This window comes from Elephantulus edwardii, unplaced genomic scaffold (genome assembly GCF_000299155.1).
Source record: "Elephantulus edwardii isolate Elephantulus edwardi_28Jun2011 unplaced genomic scaffold, EleEdw1.0 scaffold00006, whole genome shotgun sequence".
In the NCBI taxonomy this organism is placed as follows: Eukaryota; Metazoa; Chordata; class Mammalia; order Macroscelidea; family Macroscelididae; genus Elephantulus; species Elephantulus edwardii.
The window spans coordinates 24714732-24733520 of record NW_006399756.1 but is presented as its reverse complement, the minus strand read 5'-3'; positions in this window follow the sequence as shown (position 1 = coordinate 24733520).

The following is an 18789-nucleotide window of genomic DNA, read 5'->3' as shown; positions in this document are numbered from 1 at the left end:
TGCATACTCCTACGATAAAAATAATGCCCTAAAATATAATACTTTTAGACTATTCTCTCCCCCATAGACTTCAATGCCGTAAACATATCCCATAGAGTTTTTTAAGCTGAAGTATTTATAGGAATAGATCACCAGCTCCTTTCTTTTTCTGTGGGTAGATTCAAACCTTTATCCTCTTTAAACCTTTGTTTAAACTTTAAATTGTTCAAACTTCTGCAGAGAGACCTTTGGGCCATTTGGACTCCCTCTCTGTGTACACAGAATCTAAATCTCGTTTTAGAGGCAGTTCGCCCTCCCTTCATAGCTTAAAGACTGTGGGTCTTCATTCCTTTAACTACCTTCTATAAGTTACTCTGAAATTTGAAATTGCAGACTCTGAATCACTTCCCTCAACCCTATGAGCTATCCTAAAAGAGCTCTTTCTCTTAATGACACCACCATTCCATAAACATTCAAGTCTTAAAATTCATCCTACATATACTCTTCTTCCTAGCCACTAACATGCACTGACTAATTACCTCAATCACACCATTATTACTCAAATTTTGTCATCTTGTATTTTACCCAGGTTCATTGCTCTGGCTGTCCTTCTGATCTGTCAGTTAAAACTGTGCCCTCTTTTAATTAACCTTTGATTTTTTTTTGTAATTCTTTTTCATCACCATATCATGATAGATCCTTTCAGTGACTTAGACTATTGTTGTTATTATTATGTATCTCTGAGTTAGAACTAACTCATTCCTGACCCTGCAGCAGGTTTTCAACGGCAGTAAATCACACGGGAGGAGACTGCTCAGCTTTCCCCATGAGAGAGCTGCCTTTGGATTGGCAGCACAACTCCTGACATCTAAGCTGCCAAAACTCCCTTTTTGAGGCTCTAGCTATGAAAAACTTTCTGTAATTTGCCCTGTACTCACATGCACTTCTGAGTTTTTAAATCTGTTGCCAAAGCTCCCTTTATCTGGTTCTAAACTTGAGTCCAGTTTAACCATCCTTTAACCAACTGATCTTAACGAGAACTGCTCCAACATCAAACCTAAATTCAGACCTGCTGCCATTCAGTCATTTCCAACTCAACACACACAATTACTGTTTGCTTACTTCTCAGCTTGAGTCAGGATTCCATGTCACAGGATGTGCTCTCTCTCACTCTTCCCATCTTAAAAACTCATCTCTGTTCTTGCAATTCTCCTTGTTTTTCCTTTACTTTCTGTGTCTCCACAGACTCCTCCGCGATGAAACAACTTAAATGAAAAGACAGTTTACAGAATCCATGTGGTAAGCTCTGCATTTTACTGTTATTGTTATGTGAGATGAAATCAGAAATAACCCAGAGCTGAACCTCCAGCAAGTTCTCAGAGGTAGTACATTGCATGGGAGGAGATTGCCTATCCTCCCGCGGACCTACTAGTGGCTTTGAACTGTGTATCTTTGGGATTAAAGTACAACGTCTTACCTCTAGGCACCTAGAATTTTGTATTATGCTAAATGTAAGAAAAAAAGATGTATTTCAATAGATACTTCCAGTGTGTCTAAAGAATACATTTAATCATCTCCACTTTATATATACTCATTGCTAGTGAGTTGAAACCAACTCTATTTTAGATAGATGATAGATAGATATAAATATAGATATAGATAATATAGATACAGAGAGATATAGATTAGATATAGAGATAGACATAGACAGATATAGATATTTTGAAGTGGGATTGTTGTTGTTGTTAAATACCATCAAGTCGTAGGCAACTCATAGCAACCCTATGAACGAAAGTCCTCAACACTTGCATGACTTTCATCCTTTCTCCAGGTTCATAGGGTTTCTGGAGGCAAGCTATTATGCAAGTGGATGCCACTGCTGCTTCCAAGCTTTTTTTGATTGGGGAGCGCCACCAAACACTGTCCACTATGGGTAACCAATAACACATTTGACACCATATCAGTGTCACAGTGTTCAGCTTCACAGCAACCACAAGTTACCTCTGTACGACAAGTGAACACACCAGGGCTATACCACCTAGAAGGATGTTTGAACAAAAACAATGAAAAATGCCCAAATGCTGGCAACCTCTGGGCTAGAGACCCCCAGTTCATCTGGCAAGGCCACTCTGCCAGCACCCACTTGTGGCAAAATGAAAGTGGGATTAAGTAATAAATTTTATGTCATCTAAAAGTTAGGCTGAAGAATGGGGACTTCTTCTTGTGGCAGGCTGGCTCTAAAATAAGTAAGTACTTCATGCATGACAAATGTGGCTTCAAAAACAATTAAGTCCCTGAGTAATGATATTGGTTTGCACTCGGCTGGTAAGCAAATGGTTTGTAGTTCAACCTTAAAAAGAGCGAACAGTGCCTTAGAAGAATCAGACCTAACAATCTTCTCAATTAAAGACTAAAGTCAAAGAAACCCTGTAAAGCAGGTTTACTGTATAACTCATGCGACTTCCTAAGTCACAAAGCAAAAGTCATATCATCAAGAAAGCTAGGTCCTTGGGCTTTTCATAACTGTTTATCCAAACTTCTGTTTTAACACTTTATACCTCAGTGAGTTACTGTGTAATAATTATGTTGTTGTTGTTGTGTGCCATTGATTGGGAGCCCATAGCTGACACTCCAGTGGGTTTTCAGAGCCAGTTAATTACACGGGAGGAGATTACCCATCCTTCCCCCACAGAGCAGCTGGGGTATTCGAAATACATGCCTTAGGGATTACAGTGCAGATTCTTACCACTAGGCCACCAGAGCTTCAAATTAATAGAGATGTCCCATTTTGTTCTATTTTGTTTTTCTGGATATTGGTTTGTTGGTGTGTTTTTTTTTTAGTTTCTGACAAATTTGTATTTTAGTCAAGCATACATTTAATCTAGAGCTTCAAACCTTTAGTGTAGGCTTCCAATAAGCTTGTCGAAGAGAAGGATGTATTTCTGCTTAAGTCTAGATAACAGTTTCAATTCCAGGTTCAACTCTAGTGATTGATGCTTCTTCCAAGCACCAAAACCTGTAACTTGGACTTCTACCATATAGTGAGAAGTTGATCTGTCCAATATCATGTTGAAAGAAATTAGACAAGGCCCTTGCCATGGACTGCCAAAAGTACAATCAAATCTTTCTTGGAAGAAATGCAACAGAGGCAAACCTTCACCTTACATATTTTGGACATGTTGTCAGGAAGGACTAGTCCTTGGAGAAAGACAGCATGCTGGGAAAAGTGAAGGGTCAGAGAAAGAGAGGAACAGTGAATGTAACAATGGGCTCAGGAATATTAGAGATGGTGGAGATAGTGTAGGATAATGCAAGGGTTAGAGCTGTTGTTCAGAGGGTTGCTATGAATTGTGTTTGACTCAGTATCACCAATGAACTTGCCACTAATAATAGTACAATGCCTTGAGCTTCTCCATGAGAAATGTCTTTCCTAGAGGGAAAATCTATGTGAATGTATAATCAGGCAGTATCATAATACCTTCTGCTAGAGATTCTGACTCATCAAGTCAAACCCTCTATGAAGCTTCCCAGATTCTACATCTTCTTGGGAGGACATTGCCCAGTTTCCTCCCCAGGAATCACTGGTGGACTTGAACCACCATAGAAGCAAATTGCTTCTTATATTTTATAGCAAGATCACAGTTGTTGATTGTTGTCTCCCTCACCAAACACATTTTCATTATGATATAATGTGAAAGTTATGCAATGATCCCTCATAATCTGATAAGCAAAACTGCTGTGAAAGAATTCAAGGTGGAATGTAACACCCCTTAATCCATCACAACGTTAATCTAATGTAGACGAGTTTTGCAAAGGTGTTTCCTATATTTCATTTCACAAGAGTTTAAAAGTGAGGAAAACAAACTGACAGGAGGAGGCATTAATATTATTAAAAGTGAAGTTATTCTTTGGGCCCAGTCCCTACGAAGCTCCTCGACGTTAGGGAAGGCCAAGACACCTGGCGGTCTCCAAAGAAAACTTGACTTATAGATGCGGAAAGACATTCAAATCTTTTCAGAACTGGCGGAGAGGAGCTTCCCCTAAAGCTGGCACCCTGTATGTGGACTTCTAACTTCCTCAACTGTAAGACAGTAAATTTGTGTTTGTTAAAGCCATCCACTTGTGGGATCTCTCTGCTACAGAAGCAACAGTTAAGTTTTCAGCTCGCTGCTCTTAAGTCGGAACCGACTCATAGCTAAGCCTTCAGCAGCTTTCAGAAGCAGTAGTAAATGAGCCATCTTTCTCCCAGGGGTCTGCTAATGGATTGGAATTGACAGGAAAGAGTCACCATTAGGTTAGCGGTGGAAACTACATCATTGGAGTGACCCTAGATAACTGAGATGCTGCTGTTTTTGTTGTTGTTATGTGCCATTAAGTCACCTGCAACTCATAGTGACCCTATGTACAACAGCCCTAAACTCTACTCTATCCTAAGTCAATTGTATTGTCTCTGATATATTCATTATCCCAGTCACTGAATCAATCCATTTCATCCAGGGTCTTCCTCTCTCGCTTGTCCCTCCACCCTCCCAAGCATGAAATCCCTTTCCAAGGACTGATCCTGTCTTGCAACATGTCCAAAGTATGTCAGATGAAGTTTCAGAATCCTTGCCTCCAAGGAGCAGCCTGGCTTCACCCTCTCCAGGATGAACTTGTTTGTTCTTCCAGCAGTCCATGGTATATTCAATACTCTTCTCCAGCACCACAGCTCAATGGCATCAATTCTGTTTATATCATTGTCCAGCTCTTTGATGCATAGCAAGTAATTGCAAAGACCACGGCCTGGATCAGGTGCACTTTTGTCTCCAGACTGACATCGTTGCTCAGTATTTTGGCAAGGTCCCTGACAGTTGACTTTCCCAATGAAATTCATCTTTTACTTTCTTGGCTGCTGGTACGAAGAGTGTTGATTGTAAGGCCAAGAAAACTGAAGATGTTTACAATCTCAGTCTCTTTCATCATCTATCATGATGCTGCCAATCGGTGCAGTGGTGAGAATCTTTGTTTTATTGATATTGAGCTTCAATCCATATTGGAGGCTGTAGTCCTTGACCTTCTGCAGCAAGTGTTTCAGCAAGCAGGGTTGTGTCATCTGCATAACGCAGATTGTTGAGGAGTCTTCCTCTAATCCTGATGCCACATTTCTCCTGATAGATAATTACGATATTGGTATATAAATATGATAGCTTAAGTGTTCAAATCATTTTCCTAACGTTTATTCTTTATGCTACTTTGACCAAGTTCTCTCTATACATGCTGAGCCTCATTTTCTTTTCGTTAAAATGGATTTACTACCACCTACTTCGCGAGAATAGCTTGAGAATCCTGCACCCAATACTGATGACAGTGCTCACCATAAGACGAGTGCCAATGCAGGAGAGACAGCCCATGGCTTCAAGTAAGGCCAAGGTCTTGGCAAGGAGAACGCAGAAATAGAAAAAAAAAACCAGCAAGGGGAGACTGTGATTCTCTGCCATTATTCACTTTTGAAACTTGAGATTTTTCTCAAAGTATAACAGAACTGCTCTTTTTAATTTTTTTTTTTCCCCTGAGGGGCTGGACTGAGGTTTCAACTTTAAAGCACAGGTGGGCTTTCAAGTTATAGCGTGACAGGTCTCCCTGTTACCAACAACAACATCTCTTTCATCAGAGCTCCATGTTCAAAGGCAGGAAAAGCTTCAAATGCATATGTTTTCAAAGGGACCAAAGGAACTGAGCATCCTTAGACCCAGTCACACCTGTGAGCTGATGCCAACTCCAGTCAGTCTATAAACATGCGGGGGCGGAGGGGGGAGTCATCTCTTAAAGAGCGAAAACCCTGTTCTTTCTGGTGCCAGATGTCTTGCAGTTTCTGTGCTATAGATGAGAGCAGGAGTTGTTTTTTTTTTTTTTAAATTCATTGCTTTCTTGCATTTTTTTTCTTCTAAGACTTACTATTAATACTATCGTTATTTGAAGTGAGAAGAATATCTGAGACAGCATAGAAGAGAAATAGAATTTTTCCTTTCATGTTGGACCAGTTATTATCAGGTTCATTTCTGTATTTGGGCGAGTGAATAGTTAAACTTTTAATGCATGGAATAGACTACACGGCATCTGATGCTGGACTCCATCCCAGAATCAAGGACGGGTTCAGCATGAAGCCAGTTGGGTCCTGGCCCAATGGATAACAAAGTTTGCCCATTAAGATGCTTCCATTTTTTATGTCTCTAATAGCGAAAAAAGCACATGCAAATGGTGGTTTGGTTCACTGTGTTATCTGGGTCTGTATTGGCAGTTGTATTTAACTCTCCGCCTCTATATAGTAGTGCTGTCCTTTAAGACACCGTGGAAGACTCTGAGAACTGCCTTTGGGTATTTCTACGGGGAAATGGTATACCTGCTATAGAATGATTAGACTAGTTGGTTAGTTACTATCTGGCTCAAATGGATTCATATGCATGGTGACTCCATGGACGCAGAATAGAAAGAACTGCTCTATACGGAGCAGAATGTGATTGTGGTGTCATGGATTTACTTTTCAAAATTATTTTTCTAGCCTTAGGCTTTGACTTCCATCATGTGGCTGTTTGGGAATGTAAAATAGAGTCTGTATAAAAATTAATCAGTATAAGATTGGCCCATTTTCCCACCCCACCACGTCAAATACCCCCTCAAATGATGGAACACAGACCACTCCTATTTGGTATAGTGATTTTTTACAATCCTTTCCTCTTCTTTTGATGCTTCTTGAATGATTCAATATTTTACCCATAGAATCCTATAGTATTTCAGATTGAACTTTGTATATTTTTTTCACTTCAATTCTTTCAGCTTGAAAAGTGCTGAGTTTCATCTTCCCTTTTGGTTATCTAATTTCAGATTTTTGCACGTTTCATCACTATACCTTTGTCTTCCCAAAATATCTTAAAATCTTCTTTTCTGATTCCTTACCTCATCATTTCTTCCTTTCACTTTAGCTTACCTATGTGTAAGAGCAAGTTTAAGAGTTGCTTCTGCCATCAGTTTTGGTCTTTTATTTCCTGCCTTCTTAATGACCTTTTGCTTTCATTATTGAAGATTCTCTTGGCATCATCTCACAACCAACCTAGTTTTGGTTCCTTAGCATTTAGTGCATCAAAGGTATTTAAATAGTACTGAAAAGTGAAGTCTAGTTTGCTCTGAATGTATTAGCATAAAATAAGACTGTAATTGAGGTAATAGCAACTGAGCTTTTATACCAGATGGGTTGTTATTATGTGTCGTTGAGGCACTTGCTACTCATAGAGACCCTATCTATGTACAACAGCCCTAAACCCTGCACTGTCCTGTGCCAATCTCACTGTCTCTGACACACCATCCTGATTACTCCAGTCACTGAATCAATCCACCTCATAGAGGGTCTTCCCCTCTTGCGCTGTCCCTCTGCCTTTGGAGGCAAGGATTCTGAGGCTTCGTCTGACATACTTTGGACATGTTGCAAGGACGGACCAGTGCTTGGAGAAGGACGTCATGCTTGGGAGGGTGGAGGGTCCAAACAGGTAGCCTACATATATTTTTTGTCTCTAACAGTGATCTCGCCAACCCAATTGACATGATTCATGTTTGTGCCCCTTTTAAAAAAAAATCCAAATGAATGCAGAAATTATTTAACAGTATCTTTATTATCATTTATGCTCCTTGGAGGTAAGGAAAATGAAACATCATGTCTCATACTGAGGGCATATTATCAAGAGGGACTAGTCCTTGAAAAGGATAGCCTCCTGGGTAAGGTAGAGACTCAGTGAGAGAGATGAAGACCCTTAATGACATGGATTGACACAGTGCCTACAACAATGGTCTTGAGCATGGCAAAGAATGTGAAGATGGCGCAGGATAGGGTAGCATTCTGATCTTTTGCTTATAGAGTTGTTATAAGTTTTAGTTGACTGGGTGACACTTAACAACATCATTAATATTACCCACAAGTGAATTATTGCTGAACATAACGGAAAAGATTACAGGAGCTGTACATCAAGAAGAAGTCTCCAGAAATTCAAGCAAGATTCAGAAGAAACTCTGGAGTAAACAATGGTATTGCTGGTGTTGGACAGACTTTGACTGAAAGCAAAGAACACCAGAAAGATGTTTGCTTGTATTTTACTATGTAAAACCATTAAACTATGTAGATCTTAACAAAGTATAGATAACATTGAAAACAATATTGAACATTGAAAAAAATAACATTGAATGCAAGAACTCTCAACTGTACTTATTCCGAACCTGTACATAGACCAAGAAGTAGTTATTTGAACAGAACAAGTAGGCATGGATGGTTCAAAACCAGGAAAGGCATGTATCAGGGTTGTATCATTTTATCATATTCAATCTGCAGGCTGAGAAAATAATCAAGAAGGTAAAATATGTGAAGGAAAATACAACATTCTATAATTGGGAGATGACTCATTTCTTCAATAACTGTAATATGCAGATGACACCAATTTCATTACTAAAAGTGAAGAAAACTTCAAGGACTAACTAAAGAGCAAAGCCTGTATACAATTGTCAGTACCGATTATCCCTCAGCATAAATAAAACAAAACTCCCCAGAACTGTACCAATGGGCAGTGTTATAATAAATGGACAAAATGGTGCATGATTTTCCTGATTTTTAATAAGTTGCCAAAATATAAAAGTCATTAAAATTTTATTTTTATTGGGTCTACAAACATTACCTGTGAAAGCAGATATTGAAAGTAGTCATGATATGAAACAAAATATTGTACTGGGCGAATATGCTGTCCTGGTATCTTTAAAGTTCTAAAGGGCAAGGACAGCACTTTAAAGACCAGGAGTACCTGTCCTAACCCATGATATTTTCAATTGCTTCATATACATGTGAAAGCAGGACAGTGAAGGAAGATAGAAGAATTGGTGTCTTTGAATTGTGGCATTAGCTAAGAGTATCGAATATAGCAAGAATTAGTAAAAGAACAAACCAAAGCACTCTTTAGAAACTTTGGGCATGTTATCAGGAGAGACTGAACCCTGAAAAAGGATATCTTGCTTAGAAAAGTAGAGCATTAGCAAAAGGAAAGAAGATCCTTAACAAGATAAGATGAGTTGGTACAGTAAATTCAAGAATAAGCTTAAGCACAATAATGATTATGAGGATGACACTGTATGGTATGGTTTTATTCTATTCGACATAGAGTCGCTATGATTCAGAGCTGACTGGGTATCACCTAACAGCAACATGTGTCATTTTAAGTGTGTTTTACATGTGTTATTTAATATGACAACTGGGATATCAGAAGTGGTTAGATTCATCAGACTCATAGAAATAGGGTGTGTGGTGGGTTTTTTTGGTAAATGACGATGTACAGATATGTACAGATATGGTTATTGTTTGTTTCTACAGAGTGGGGGGAACCCAAAAGGTTACTTATGTTGTTACTAAGATGGAAAGAAAAGTTGAGAAGCTGCTTTATGACCTGAGACAGAAGGAGATGAAGATGAATGAAGAGGAAAGTGAGAATTTCTTTAAACGTATTATTTTTTCCCTTCTGTATTATAATGTTGAGATATATTGTAAAAATTAATATAAGGGATATGTAATTTTAAGATATATTGTAAAAATAATTAAGGAGTTGGTTAAATTAATCCTAAGATAGATTGAAAAACTATAAAGGTTTTTGTTGATTTAAGCTTTTCTGGGCTTTATTACATTGAGTATATATTGTACATGGTAGAAAGTAGGATATACTTGATGGATATTGACATAGCAAAGTTATGAATACTGGATGTTATAATGATGGGATATATTTTAATTTAAAGGAAAAATGTAAGCCAATTGAATATAAATGTGATATTCAAAAAGGAAAAAACTGCCCTCTAAGAATGCTTGCCTTAAGTAGTAGAATTTGGTAGAGAATGTGGAGTTTAGTGTAAGAAAGATTAAGCTCCACTCTGTACTCTTGAAAAGAGTTAACATTTGAAAGTAGACACTTTGCCAGTGAACCAAGGCAAGTTAAGTTAATGCTTAACTCATGATGACCACTTGGGTCTACTTGAGGAGAAGAGGGAAGCATCAGAATTCCCTTTCCAGGACTTTACATTAAAGGAAGCTAATGATTATGCTTAATTCCACCTGGATCCACTTAATGAGTATAAGAGGGAGCTAGGTAGTCATGAAGAGATAGGTTGAGTTTTGATTTGTTTTTCAGCATTGTCCACCTGGCGTGATGAATGGATTGATAATCTTTGACGTGCTTATTTAGACCATATCTAAACTCGAGGGATGGGACCAGCTGGTCTGAAACAAGGAAGAAGTATGGACTTCTGAGATTTTTGCTGATGCCCATTTGGACTCAGCCACAGATGGCTGGGGATGTGTTGACCAGAGAATCCAATCAGATGAAGAGAAGACATTTCATTCTGTGAGCGAGTGTTGATTACTGTTCTCTGATGGTTTGCTCTGGACTGGAACTTTGTTTATAGATGTGGATGCTTAAGGTTTCAACTGTAACAGAAGATTCTTCAGGGAAAAAGACAGTACTCCTCAGAGTACTCATTTGATAGGACTGGGCAAACCAGAAATTGACTATCTAAAATGAAGGGATTAAGATTTAAGGAGTGAAGCAGCTGGCTTACATACTTTCATGAATATAGATGATAGAAAAGGGAAGGCTGTTTCTTCAGATAATGAGAGATAATGGGTAGAAAAGCGAGGAGGTGGTCTAGGGTGTCAGAATCCTTGAAAATTGGCTTTTCCAGGCATAGTGTTAGCCCCAGTGGAGGTACGGAGATTGGTTTCCAGCTACCTTAACTGCAGACACATGGCCTGCAAATCATCACCAGCTGTGGGATTAATGCAGAGCTTTTTTCCACACTGTAAAAGGACAATAATGGTGGTGGAGAGAGGATGAAGAGACAGTAACACAGCTGTGAAGAGACTGTGGCACTGCTGTGAAGAGGAACCTTAGAGATTGAGTTTAAAGTCAAAGGTTTGCTTGTTGGATGATTGATGGAAAAGCTGACTTGTAACTGCTTTGAGATAACGCTTGCTAGATAATTGAGGAAATTAGAAGCTTCTTGCATTTGTGCTGTTGAACTGAACCTGGACTTTCACTAACTAAGGAGTTGTGTCTTGCTGTTAATCTGGTTGGAGACTGCTGGACTAAGCCTGGATTTATACCGGTGATATTCTTTGCCTCCTCCACTCCCCAAAGCCTATCCCCTTAATAAACTCCACAACTGTGGGTAAAGCCAGTTGAGTCAGGTTACAATGAAAATTGGACCCAATGATTGGTAGAAATAGAAGCAGGAACATGTGGGTGCCGTATCTGACCATGTAGCTATTTGTATGGTGTTATGGTTATTATTGAAGGGGACAGTTCTCCTTTATGAATTGGGTGCAAGTCATACTGGGCCATCCCTGCAGTGTAACTGCTCCTTTAGCAACAACTACCATAGGAGAATAAGCTGCAATGGTGGATAAGTATATTTCTCCAAATCATCCAGTTAATATTTGATAAAGATTTGAGCTAGGCATTCTGACTCCAGAGTCCACATTTTAATCTACTTTTCTGGTTTGGAAGGCTCTATCCCTGACAAAGTTCTTTTAAAAACACAGCCCTAATCATGACTATTTGGAGAGTGCTCTGTGAAGCACCGCTTGGAGAACTGGCAAATGGAACAATAATAAAGGAAAGGGAAGAATGCTGAAGTCAGTCTACCCAATAAACAAGAAAACTGATCCACAAGTTCCTACTTGTCAACTTCCCAGTATGTTCAGCCTGCCAGAGGATTGAGCACAGCCTCATGATCAGAGGAAGCTTCCAGCCCAGGGAGGTAAATGTTCGACTGCAACACTCTGTTGGTGGAAGAATCAGGGCCTATGAGTTATGGGTAGGATCAAGAAGGCATCTGTTGTTTCAACACCAACACATTATTTCTGGCAAAAGAGAATGGACAGAGAAGTGATGACAAGATTACAGGAAAAAAATGCATATTAAAGTGGACTGAGGAGAATTGTATAACAATGGAAGAATTTTTTTTTCCTTCAAAGTGAAAAATGAACTGGGTAAGAGAGGTGCGCAAGGAGGAAAATATGCAACAGTGAATGAATGGGGGAAAATTAAATGGAAAGAATATGCTGAAAAAACTATATGGGCGAGCTCTGGTGGCCTAGTGGCAGGAAACTGCACTGCAATCCCAGAGGTGTGCGGTTCGAATCCACCAGATGTTCTGCTGAAGAAGGTGGAACAATCGCCTCCTGTACCAGTCAGATCCAATTTGATGGTACACACATTTAAAAAAACAACAAAAAAAACCCCAACAATAAAAATTCTAAGAAAAACCCCAAAACACAAAACCTATATGTTGCAAAAAATCATTAATAAAAAACATTGAATTAAAAAAATTAGTACAAGTTCCTAATGTGCTGTCCAGTTGCTTGTGGTTAGCCATGCCAGCTTTTCAGATCCCAGCTGTGTTCTAAGGAGATAAAGAAGTCTATTTTGGGTTGTTGTTATTTTTTCAGTGACATTTCAAAGCTGTTGAAACAATTACAAGGGCATTTTCCTTGCCAGAGATAGAGGGTCCAGCCTTTCCTGTTACCAATTAAGTAAAGAAAAAAATAAAAAGGAGGAGAGAGGGGAAAAAAAAATTCTAGTTTCCTGTACTGCTTCATTGCTTTACTTAATTGACCTGTTTGAGTGTGTGCCAGGGCTAGATATATCTTGTTAGAGTGGCAAAGTTTAAAAATCATCTTAAATTTCAGTTTCATGCCGCTTTCAACATGGGGGAGTTTTTAGTTAGTGGTGGTGGATGTGGAAACAATGTGCTGGGAGGGGATATGTGTGTTTAGGAAAAGGCAACAAATTAGTAGCTTCATGTGCTGGAATCTTTACTAATACGTTAATCTAGGGCTGAGTTATTATGAATTCTGAATAAGCGTTGTCTGCTGTTTTAAATTTCCCATGGCTTACTGTCAAATATATTAAAATGGATTTGGAAAGTCTGTAAGCCTTCTAATCGTGGATAAAATATATTCTTTTTACAGGATTCTAAATTTGTGGTAATTATGTGCCATTTAGTTAATCTCCCTATATTATTTACCAAGCATATTTTGTAGTCAAATATGTGAAGAGTTGACAGGGTAATGTTCAACAGTAACTATGAGCAAAAATGAGAGAGGGATGTTAGGAATAAAAAAGCAACTGAATATAAAAAGGATTTGTTTTCATGTTTGTTATTTATGGATTATTCCAATCAACAAGTGAGATAGTTAACAGTCACCTGTGTTCCAATAAACATTCAGGTTTGGATGGGTGTGAACACTCATGTTTATTTTTTTTAAAGAGTCTTCCTAATAAAGTGACACCCTCATAACAAAAGCTGACTTAATCAGTCTTAGAATTAAAATCCCAATTGTAATGGCCATGTTGCACACACTGGCAAATAACTGAGACAAGCGGAGACAATACAGCTGCCTGCATGCCCGGAAGCCCCAGAATAACTGGTTGCAATAAATAGCTCTTGTGAAGCTGTCCAGATTGGAAAGGATTTCTTTTCCCAAATTGTAACTGACAGTGGTCAAGAATGATGCTGCATTTGGCTACCTAAATATTCCTGGAGATCCTCCTTCTTCAGAACGATAGCTGAAAATACACGGCTATTTACGCACAGTCCTTCTGATGACCAATAGAGAAAAGACACTGAGAATGATCTTCCAACTTCATGGTGAGCCCAAAGAGGGTAATTAAGATTGTAATTTTTTATTTACACAGATGTGGAACTTTTCACAAGATACAACTAGGCAGTGAGAGGTATCTGAGCTTTGGCATAAAAAGTATTCACTTGGTGTTATGAAAGTTGAGTGTAAATCCAGGATAAACATAACTCTAACTGCTAATATATTGCAATAATATAATTCATAGGAGATCATTTACTATTAATTGAGGATGTTCCCAAAAAGATGTGCTGAAGTCTTAACCCATGCACCACTGAATGTGACCTTGTTGGAAAAATAGAAGCTTTCTTTGCAGAAGTTCTGAGTTAAATTAATGAAGTAATTTTGAAGTAGGATGCATCCTAATCCTAACCTCTTCCAGGTTGTGTCTTATAAAACTGTAAAAGTGCATTGCCATCGAGTTGGAACCAACGCCTACCTGACCCTCTATTAGGTTTCCAAGGCTGTGAATCACACAGGGAAGATTGTCCATATTCTCCTGAGGAAACGTGGGTAGATTTGAACTGCCAGAGAGACAGCAACCTTGAGTTTGCAGTATAACTTCCTACAGACTATGTCAACAAAGCTCCTTTAGAAGATTAAAGAAACCCTCAAAACCAACAAGACAAAACAACTCAAAATAGAATCACACACAGAGAGAAATCCCCAAACGTGTTGCCATCATGTAAATTCTAACTCATGGCAACGTTATGCATTAAGAAGTAGAACAATGCTCTATGGACTTTTCAGGACTGTAACCTTTCAGAAGATTGCCAGGCCTTTGTTCCAAAGTGCCTCTGGATGAGTTTGAACTGTTAAATTTTAGATTAGTAATCAGATTGATTACATCTGTGGAAGGAACTGCTGGAGAAGCTCAATATCAGCTGTGAAAACTAGGCCTGGAGCTGATTGTGAAACAGACTACCAACTACTCATATGCAAGTTCAAGCTGAAGCTGAGGAAAATTAAACCCAATCCTCGAGACCAAAATATAACTTTGAGTCTATCCCACCTGAATTTCAGAACCATCTCAAGAACAGGTTTGAGGCCTTGAACACGAATGAACGAAGACCAGATGAGTTGTGGGAGGATATCAAGGGTATCATCCAAGAAGAGTGCAAACGTTCATTACAAAGACAGAAGAGGAAGAAAAGATCAAAATGGATGTCAGAAGAAATTCTGAAGATTGCACTGGAGCACAGAGAAGCCAAAGCACAAGGAAGAATCCAAGATACTAAAGAGCTGAACAGAAGATTTCAAAAGGCAGCTCGGAATGACAAAGCAAAATATTACAATGAAATTTGCAAGGAATTGGAGTCAGAAAACCAAAAGGGTCGAATTCGCTCAGCATTTCTTAAGCTCAAGGAACTGAAGAACAAATTCGAACCTCGAGTTGCTATAATCAAGGATGCTTTAGGCAGAATATTGCTATGGTAATCTTAAGAAACTACCACCACTATAAATCAGAGCTTCGCAATAGGTTTTCTACTGTACTATGGGGTTTATAAAAAAATTTTTTTTATATTGGTTTGCTTACAAAGTTTGTATACACTGTGTCTCATACAATCATTTCCATTCATTATGTTTTAGAAAATTAATTACCATTGGACTATGCTCATTATTATCCTGTTTTATCAGGTCTCTGCTGGATCTGTATACCAATGTTCATAGCAGCATTATTCACCATCACAAGAAGATGGAAACAGCCCAAATGCCCAACCACAACTGAATGGATTGAGAAATTGTGGTACATTCACACAATGGAAAACTGTGCAGTACTCAGGAGCAATGCTTTAAAAAAAAAAACAAACAACTTTATAACTTGGGAGAGACCGGAGAACATTAGGTTGAGTGAACTCAGTCTCATAAAGAAAAATATTACATAAGACTGTTGTTGTTGCTGTTGTAACCATAGAGTCAGAGCCAACTGATAGCTGAGCCTCCTGCAGCTTTTCAGAGGCAGTTAATCGCAAGGAAGGAGATTGACCATCCTTCACTCATGGAACAGCTGGTGGCCTCGAACCACATACCTTTGGGATTTCAGTGCAGCTTCCTGCCATTAGGCCACCAGAGCTTCCACTGCATAAGACTATTATTGTAAAATTAGAAGGATAACTGGTAATACATTTATGGGGATCTAAGGAGGGGAGGTATTAGGAGCAGAGAGATGAGAACACCACAGGGTTGTCCTCTGCATTTTACAAAGCAAGCATTAAACAAAAATATAATGGAAAAATGAAAACATTCCCTTTCCCATATTTTAAGCTAGAATTCCAAAAAGATTAATGAGCAATAGCAAGTTGCCACTCCCAGTGAAGTGTCTCTCTTTGCCTAATGTCAGCGTCATTTCCCACTCATTGACTGGAAATAGACTGGACAGAAACCTTGTAATATCTCCTACTGTGCCATCTTGTTAGCTTAGTTTGTGAGAGTCTTTGGTGGTACAAATAGTTAAGTGCTGGATTGGGCTGCTAACTGCTTAAAGATTCGATTCTACTCATAGATACCTCAGAAGAAAGATCTGATTTACTGAAAAATTATAGATTTAACTGACATCTATTGGTCTTTTACATCTTCCTCAGATATAGCTTACCTTAATGATACAGATATTTAATTTAGCCTTCCGAAAACACCTGTAGTAAATCCTAACCTCTTTGTTGGTGCTAAGACTTCCATTTTGGCATAGGTTATTATCACATTAATGAAGCAGGGCTAATGTAGGATGGGTGTTGAATCATTCTCTTATAACATGTAAGAGCAACAGGTTAGGCAAAAAGAGAGAGTAAGACATGCCAAGGAACCAGGACACAAAAGAGAGAAGGACTTTCCTCAACAGCCAACAGAAAACGAAAGCCTTCCCATGGACTGACCCCATCAATCTCCTAAACTGTGCGAATGTAACATTCTCTTTGTTAATAATATCCTTTACAGCTGTTGTATTGTTTCTGGCCCATTACAACTCTCCAAGGCTACAAATTGTATTGGGAGGAGCCTGCTCATGATTCTCTTCTGTATCTGCTGGTGGATGCTAACTGTTGGCAACATTAGCAGCACAACTTACAAATGACTATGTCATCAGAGCAGCTCCGTGGTGGTGTGCCTGGAATACCGACACTAGAAAAACAGCTCGACGTGTCATCCTTGACAAACAGGTGGAGATTTTCTTAATTTAGTTCAGATACTCTAGAAATGAAGAGCATGTAGTTTCCTCTTACATTTTTATTAAAATATTTAAGACTTATTTAACAATAAACACTACATGGTAGGTATAAGAAAGACATTAAAATGAAATTATATATATATATGATTATTACACACACACTCATGAAAGAGCATGTACATCAAAAGAGTAATGTTTATACTCACCGTGAGGATCTCTGATATCCTATAACTCACTCATGAATATCTTATGTGTAGGATACTATATAGCTAATGCAATGTGAAAAATATTTTTATTCCAATAATAGGTAGTAAAAACAAACAATGTCTGTCTTGATAAGTTAAGAAGTGACCAAGAGTAAAAATTCTCAAAATCTATGCATTGTAGAAGAAAATATTAATAACTTTATATCTATTTATGGTTTGGAGGTTCATGTGTGAAGTGGTTGGATTCTGGAAGGTGGGTTCTCTTGGTTGGAGGTTGGATATGGACTATTTGGTGGTTTTCTATTTTTTTTCACAATCATGTGCAAGCCGATTAGATTTCCTGAATTTAGCTAACAATGAGCTATGGGCTGGAAGCCTCTTCTTTAGAGTTAATTAGGACCTGCTGGGCAGGTCTTTGTATTTAAAAGTTGTTTTGTAGTGTTAATGGTGTTTGGGACAAACATTCTTCTGAGTTGTACAGCACTGGTCTGTCAATTTGCTGTACTGAGGTAACTTAGGGTTGCTGTGATGTTGAATGCTATGCCACTGGTGTATCAAATGCCATAATGGTTATCTATGCTGGACAGTGTTTGGTGGAGCTCCCAGTTTAAGACAGGCTTGGAAGCAGAAATGCCATCTATTTTCTAAACAACATGCCTCTGGAAACTCTATGAATTTACAGAAGTTTATAGTTATAGAACAGGTTCAGGTCTTTTGTTCATAAGGTTGCTATGAGTCATGCTTGACTCGACAGCACTTAACAATAGTACATATCTATTTATAGCAAAAGCAAATGAGTTAGGAGAAAGAAAAACACTGAAACAAATTGTAAGGTCCTTTTCTTTAAAAAAAAACAAAAATAAAATTAAAATAAATTTTTCTAATAAGCAAAATAAGTAGAAAACACACACACATATAATAGAAATAGGATCTCAAAGTCATTGGTAATAAGAGATATGAAAATCAAAACCACAGTGAGATAATATCTCACTCCAGTAGCAATGGCAAAGGTTAACAGGGCAGCAAGTAATAAATGTAGGAGAGGATGTGAAGAGATAGGAACTCTTATACATTATTTGGGGATTATACAATGGTACAACCACTCTGGAAGGCAGTTTGGGCTTATTGGCAGCATCATGATAGATGGTAAAGAGATTGAGATTGTTAACAGTTTTAGTGTGCTTGGCTCCACAATCAACACTCTTGGCACCAGAAACAACAGCCTTTTTAACAAATGGTGCTGGCAAAATTGGAAAACTATTGGTAGAAAATTCAAGCAAGATCCACACCTCACTACATATACAAAAACCAACTCAAAGTGTATCAAGGACGTAGGGTTAAAACCAAGGATTATAAACTTCATTAGAGAAAAGCTTGCAAGAACTATAAAATCCCTAATCTACAGCATACAGTCTTCCAAGCATCCTGAAAAACCTACAACCAGGAGAATATAAAATAGATGAATCAGACCTTCTAAGAATCAAATCCCTATGCACATCCTAAAACTTCTCCAACAGAGTAAAAGACTGGAAAAAAAATATTTGGTAATGACATGTCTGATAAGGGACTTGTATCTAGAATTTATAAAACACTCGAGCACCAAAACATGATAAAGGTAAACAACCCATTTGAAAAATGGGCACAGGATATGAACAGACACTTCACCAAAGAATACATTCAGATGGTGAACAAGCAAATGAAGAAATGTTCAAAATTCCTACTTCTAAGAGAGATGCAAATCAAAATAACTA